This window comes from Neofelis nebulosa, chromosome 7 (genome assembly GCF_028018385.1).
Source record: "Neofelis nebulosa isolate mNeoNeb1 chromosome 7, mNeoNeb1.pri, whole genome shotgun sequence".
Classification (NCBI taxonomy): Eukaryota; Metazoa; Chordata; class Mammalia; order Carnivora; family Felidae; genus Neofelis; species Neofelis nebulosa.
In genome coordinates, this window is record NC_080788.1 from 35,688,498 (window position 1) to 35,694,840 (window position 6,343).

General features: G+C 55.2%; 1 long non-coding RNA gene across 1 annotated transcript; it reads right to left on the reverse strand.

Moving 5' to 3' along the window:
* Window positions 1–1,086: 1,086 nt before the first annotated feature.
* On the reverse strand, window positions 1,087–4,138 carry LOC131518146 (uncharacterized). The gene is made up of 2 exons (XR_009264944.1): window positions 3,099–4,138; window positions 1,087–1,735 (listed from the first exon to the last, which is right to left on the reverse strand). It is a non-coding gene; the product is annotated as an uncharacterized LOC131518146 (long non-coding RNA).
* Between the last annotated feature and the right edge of the window lie 2,205 nt (window positions 4,139–6,343).

Genomic DNA, 6,343 nt, shown 5'->3' on the forward strand with positions numbered 1-6,343 from the left:
GATGGGCAGCATGGAACCACATGCACTCACCCCTGCCCCCCAGAGGCAGTTCCACCGTGCCCCCCCCCACCTCCCAGAAAGGGCTCCGCCTCTGTGACCAGCACCTGGTGTCCCAGCCTGGGAGTGATTGTGAGTCCCTCCGCGGACCCCTGCTGTTTTTCCTGGCCAAAACCCCCTGCTGTTTTCCTTTCATCTTGGAAGAAGGAAGCATTCTTGTGTCCCCCATTCCTTGTGTCCCCAGGAGGGAGGCAAAGCCCAGCTCCACCCATCCCAAACTGGGGAAGGTCCCAGGACCCAAGGCAGGAAGCCCCAGCCCTGGGGATGAATCACGGGTGTGAGCACCTAAGCAAGGCCACTCTGAGGTCTTTGCTCAAGGGACAGGCAGACATTAGGAGAGAGGGAAATGCCTCTCCCCCCACCGCCCCGGGGCTTGCTAAGCGCTAACTGGAGATGCCCACGATGGATGAATCTGGCCGCCAGCCTCTCCCCACTTCTCGTCCCTTTATTTTTTCCTCACTTTTAAAAACAGGGCCATGACCGTGGGCGCTCGCTTGTGGAGCGAGCTGTGATCTGAAAGTCCATCACTACAACGGGGGCCAGGAAACCAGGGAGGAGGCACTGTTAGGAGCACTTAAAAGCAACAGACCACATGTTCACCGGAGAAGCGTGGATGGAACTTAAAACCGCAGCCCTCGGGGCCCATGAAATAAAATTAAATACGAACGGAGGTAGTTCAATAAGACAGTCTGCAAGTTCCCTTTCAGCCCCGTGTTTGTAGAAGGCAGCGTGAATCACGGAAGTCAGACACAGGAGCTTGGTGTTCGGTTTGGGCTGCTTTCCGAGGCACGACCTCTGACCCTTCCAGGTTGCCCTGCGGGGACTCACGCAAAGTCCCCGGGGGTCCACACGAGTCAGGACCGGATTTCAAATCCCCGATTTGCCATACACCAACACTTTGGACAAGCCGCTTGCGTTCTCCGAGCCTCAGTTAGCTAACCTGGAACACGAGGACAACAATCTTCATGAAGTTGGCCAGACAGGTGTGGCTCATAGTGAGAGCTCAGGAAATGATGGGCAATTCTCTCGCATTGCGGGGTGGCAGCGTTGTTCTGGGGTGGGAGGAAGACAGACAGAAACGCGGAGGACTCTGCCAGTGTGGAAAAGCCCAGGAGGGAGTAGAGATCCGGATGCTGTCCTGAGGCAGGGTGCTTCTGCGGGGTGTCCCCTGGGCTCCCCTCACCTGGCTCAGCCTTGCATCTGAGGAGGGGCACGCTGTCCACCCACCCCAAACCAGGGCGGTCATCTGATGGGGCTCAGCCTATCAGAATTCCGGGGCCCCAGGGATCAATCGTGTGTGAACACCCAAGCAAGGTCACTCCAAGTTCTCTGAATGGACAGGCAGAAACTAGGAGAGAGAGAAATGCCTTTTCCCCTGGGCTTGCTAAGAGCCAACTAGAGATGCCCGTGACGGATGAATGTGACTGCCAGCCTCTCCCCACTGTGGCTGGGCACAGTCTGTAGGCCAGGCCCATTTTCCAGAACAGCTGTCTTTTCTCCCTGGAGGACGTTCGTCTTCTGAGGCTTGTGTAACTCAGGACCTCGGGGCAGCCCTCTTTTCTCTTCCTCTCGCTGCCCCATCCACAGCCCGGAGAACATGGGACTGAGCCGCTGTGCTGTGCTGCGCCTGCCCCGTGGGGTTCAGAGAACACAGGTGTTTCTCCGCAGAGCTCACCGTCTAGCGGGAGAGGACGGGCAAGGTCAGCAGGTGCGTCTGTACCTGTGTGCAGTGAGCTGGCGCAGGGGAGCGGAGGGGCCACAGGAAGGGGAGGAAGTCTGCCTGTCCACACGAGGTGGGCTTGGGGCTCAGGGAGGCTGCCGGGGCGAGGGGTCAGCTGAAGACTGAGCAGAGGGAGATGGGAAAGGTGGGGAAGAAAGGTACACAGGACAGATGGAACAGCTTGTGCAGCAGCCCAGAGGCGAGAGCGTGCACGAAGCTCCCCAGGGCCAGGGAGGAAAGTGAAGGGAGGGTATGGGAGCGGGGAAGGGAGAGTCATGGGGGCAAAGCTAGCTGTGAAAGGGGTAGGGCAGAAGGGAGGAAACTCGGTCAGGAAGCTATCCTGGGGCGGGGCAGGAGGGAAAGCCTGGGCTGGTGGGGAGGGGGGCATTGAGGAGGCAAACCAGGAGAGGGAGGTGTCAGGGCATTTTGCTTTGTCTTGGGGAGGGGTGGTGGCGTGGGGAGTGCAAGGAGATGGGAGCTTGGGAGAAAAATACATTTTTTTAAAAGATCTAAAAAATTTTAAATTTATTATTATTAATTTTGAGAGAGAGAGAGAGAGCGTGTGCGAGCAGGGAAGGGGCAGGGAGAGAGGGGGAGAGAGAGAGAGAATCCCAAGCAGGCTCCACACCGTCAGCACAGAGCCCCATGCAGGGCTCGATCTCACGAACCGTGAGATCATGACCTGGGCCGAGATCAACGGTTGGACACTTGACCGACTGAGCCGCTCAGGTGCCCCGGAGAAAAACAGATTCTGGGGGCAGGCAAGCATGGCAGAATATTGGCTTGGCTTCCCAGATCCCCCCCTCCCCGCAGGGTCTGCTCCCGGCTGCAAGGAGCCCCGGGCAGGCAGCCTTCAGGGTCAGCCCCTTCAGGAACTGCCTCGCCCAAGGTCATGCCCCTCCCTGTGGTGCCCACTACCTGTGACGTGAGCGAATGAAATCTTGGCATCTTGGATCACCTTAGGATAGCTGTGACGGGCCACTCTAGCTTCGCTGCTCCTGTGGCGTAGGCTCGGGCGCCCTGTGGACCTGACTGCAGGGTCTCCCTCTCCCCGCTTCTGCTTCCTTCCCGTCCCTGCCACTGGTGTCCATCCCAAGGGCACCCCTGGATCCCTATCCTGCTCACTCATTAAACTCCATCTCAGAGGCGCCTCCCGGTGGCCCCCAGTGAATCGTGCCCTTGGGTCCCCCCTCCTTTGCAGCGACTTTGCTGCTCCTCTCATGCCATCTGCATGAGAGGAATCTGAGCTGGCTCCATGTATCGTCTTGCTTTGATCAACTGACCTTCTGGGACTTCGGGGCCCAAGCCTCCGCGGACTTACCGTTTCACTTTTGTTCCTGGGACCCAGCTGCCGCGTAAACGAGTCCGGGCTGCGCTGCCGGAGGGGGGCCGTGTGGAGGGAAACTGAGGCACCCCGCCGACCGCCAGCACCACGCTCCCGGACGCGTGAGCGAGGCCACGGTGGATCCTCCAGCCCCAGTCGGGCCACCCCAGCCAACGCGACGTGGAACAGAAACCTGGCCCATAGAATGGTAAGGTGCAGAACAACTTGGTGTGAAGCCTCGAGTTTGGGGATGGTTTGTGATCCAGCAATAGGTGAGGAAAGTCGCACGGGCGCACCGGGGCTCATCACCAGGTAGGGTGGCCACCTCTGCGTGGGAAAACCTTCCGCGGAGGGTGGCTGGCCCGCCTGACAGCCGACTCGGGGTCAGAGGCGGCCTTCTGTCCCCAGAACGAGGTTCTGTGCTGTCATCCCTGAGCCCAACAGCGCTCATCTCCTCCCCGCTCCTGGAACACAGAGCTGCCAGCACTATTAAATCCGAAGCCTCTCTGCTGTCCGTAGAGAGGAACAATCGGCTGCCAACGGAGCAAACAAGGGCCAGCCTTCTGCGGAAACATCCATCGTCCTGTGCTGCTCGAGGCGGGAATCCCGGGGTAGGATTCCCTTCTGTGGGCGCTGGCTCAGACGGCATCCGTCTTCACAGGCTCATTATTCATCTGATTATTTCCATGCTGTCCCAGCGGGGAAGAAAAGCCGTCAATAAATCACACCGCCGCCGCGGATCACACAAAACGACCTGGGCAGGGAGCTGGCTGTGCCCGTCGCTGTGACCGCCGGGGCCGGGGCCGCCGGGGCATGGCACTCCACCGGGGCCAGAGAACGCGCGGCCTGCTCTCACCCTAGACACACATCCACCTCCCCACTGCCCTCGGTACCTTTGAGTGCGATGAACGCCCTCCAGCACAGGAGCCCTGGACGTAGCAGGAGGCCCAAGCTCAACCTCTGGATTAGCCGTGTGATATTGAGCTGACTGCTTGGACTATCTGAAACGCTGGGCTCTTCATGGGTGAAAAGCCCAGAAATCCCTGTCGTGAGAGCCAGGGGAGGGAGACACCCCACGGGAGGTGCGCTGAAAAGGGCCCTACGTGTGCGCACGCAGGCGACGTCGTTATGGTCATTATTTTAGAATCACCGTGATGCTCAGAAAGCACCGTGGGAGAGACGCACTAGACTGGACACCGAAGGGCCAGGAGCGATCCTACCTAATTTCTTACCATTAGTTTCCTCGTGCTTCACGTGGACCGGGTGGTATTTGCCCCATCAGGTCTCCTAGAGCGAGCGAGTGTGAGGCCCAAATCAAATTGCAGTCAGGGGAGCCCTTCGGCAAAGCGTGAAGTTGTACAGATAGAAGAAGCTTTACCGAGTCGTTCTGTCTCTAAACTCTGTTGTTCTGTTTTGCCTGTTGGTTTTTGCCAATCGCGCCATTTCTCTGGTTTTCGGGATCATCCAGAAGTTCCCCCGAGACTTCCTAAGGCGATCAAGAAAACCCAGGCCAGCTGGTGTTTGCAGAAGAGAAAAGAAACTACCATCGTCGAGGATTCACTACCTTTCAGGCGTTCCGAAGTTACCTCGTTGAACAGCCTTCTGGGATGGGCATTTGTCTCTGTTTTCACAGCAGAGGGGACTGGGGACTCAGAGAGGCCAAGTATCTGCTCAAAGTCACAGGGCAGGGATGTGAACTCAGTTCTGGCCTCTCCTGCCACACGGGGACTCAAGACCACCATTCGTCTTTCATTAGAGACGTTCTCAACTTACCTACCTCTTCACTGCCCCTTTCCTCACATTTGACTTTTCTTATTACAAATAAGACTCCTTTCGTTAAAGTTCTTTTCTGGATTCATATGAAGTTGTTAATAGTCCCAATGATCAATGGTGACCAAAAAAAAAAAATATATGATGAGCTGATTCACGAGGTGGGCATACTTTCTCATGGATGCATTATATCATCGGACACCTCTGAGCCAAGGAACAAATTGAGAAGAGCTACAGTCTCTCTGGAGTGTTTGAGAACATAAGAATTTTTTATTTTTTTTAAAATTTTTTTTTCAACGTTTTTTATTTATTTTTGGGACAGAGAGAGACAGAGCATGAACGGGGGAGGGGCAGAGAGAGAGGGAGACACAGAATCGGAAACAGGCTCCAGGCTCCGAGCCATCAGCCCAGAGCCCGACGCGGGGCTCGAACTCACGGACCGCGAGATCGTGACCTGGCTGAAGTCGGACGCTTAACCGACTGCGCCACCCAGGCGCCCCCATAAGAATTTTTTAAAAAAATTTAATATTTATTTTTGAGAGAGATAGAGAGAGAGAGAAAGAAAGCACGAATGGGGGACAGGCAGAGAGAGAGGGAGACACAGAATCCGAAACAGGCTCCCAGCTCCGAGCTGTCAGCACAGAGTCCAGCACGGGGTTCGAACTCACAAACTGTGAGACGGTGACTTGAGCCGAAGTCGGATGCTTAACCAACTGAGCCACCCAGGCGCCCCGAGAATGTTTTCCTTTTAAACAAAGGATGGATGGTTCACTTCAGGAAGAGAATTGGTTGGCATATCTACTGGGTTCGAGAGAACCTAGTAAGTAGCACCCTCTTACCCTACCCTAGTTTCTGAATGTCCTGAGAAAATAGACGAGAGAATAAGGCAGAGAAACACCAAAAATTGCTCCTTTATTAATGGTGAACTTGATATCTGGGCTTTCTAACCCTGAACCTCAGATTGTGATGGATGTACCCACCCAGAAATATTGGCTTGCAAAATTTTGCACACCTGAGAAGGTATGCTTCTTAGAGCAGCCTGTTCCTAAGGGAAAGGACAGAGGGGCCTGGACTGCACATGCCCAGTTTGTTTTCTCCCTCACCAGTCTGAGTGAGGCCAAAGTGTTACAAAGTGTTACACCCTCCATGTGGAATGACACATGAGCAGGGTTAAGCTTTCCCACCTCACAATAACAAGGGGGTTTGAAGAAAACTCTAAGACTGGCTAGAGCATTGTAGAATTTTCCAGAAAATATTGTACTTGATGGTTGAAGAGGAAGGCAGTCCAAAACGGGTCTTTCAGGTGGATAAAACAGGGATCAAGGAATAAAGAGGAAGAAATGGAATCTCTCTTTCCTCAGACATTACTACGTAATAATTGTTGAAGACAATCTTGATAAACTGAGTGGGCAATGAAGCTTCAGACGGAGGACCCCAGTCTGGAGCACCTCTTGGAAGTTCTTGTGGAGAGA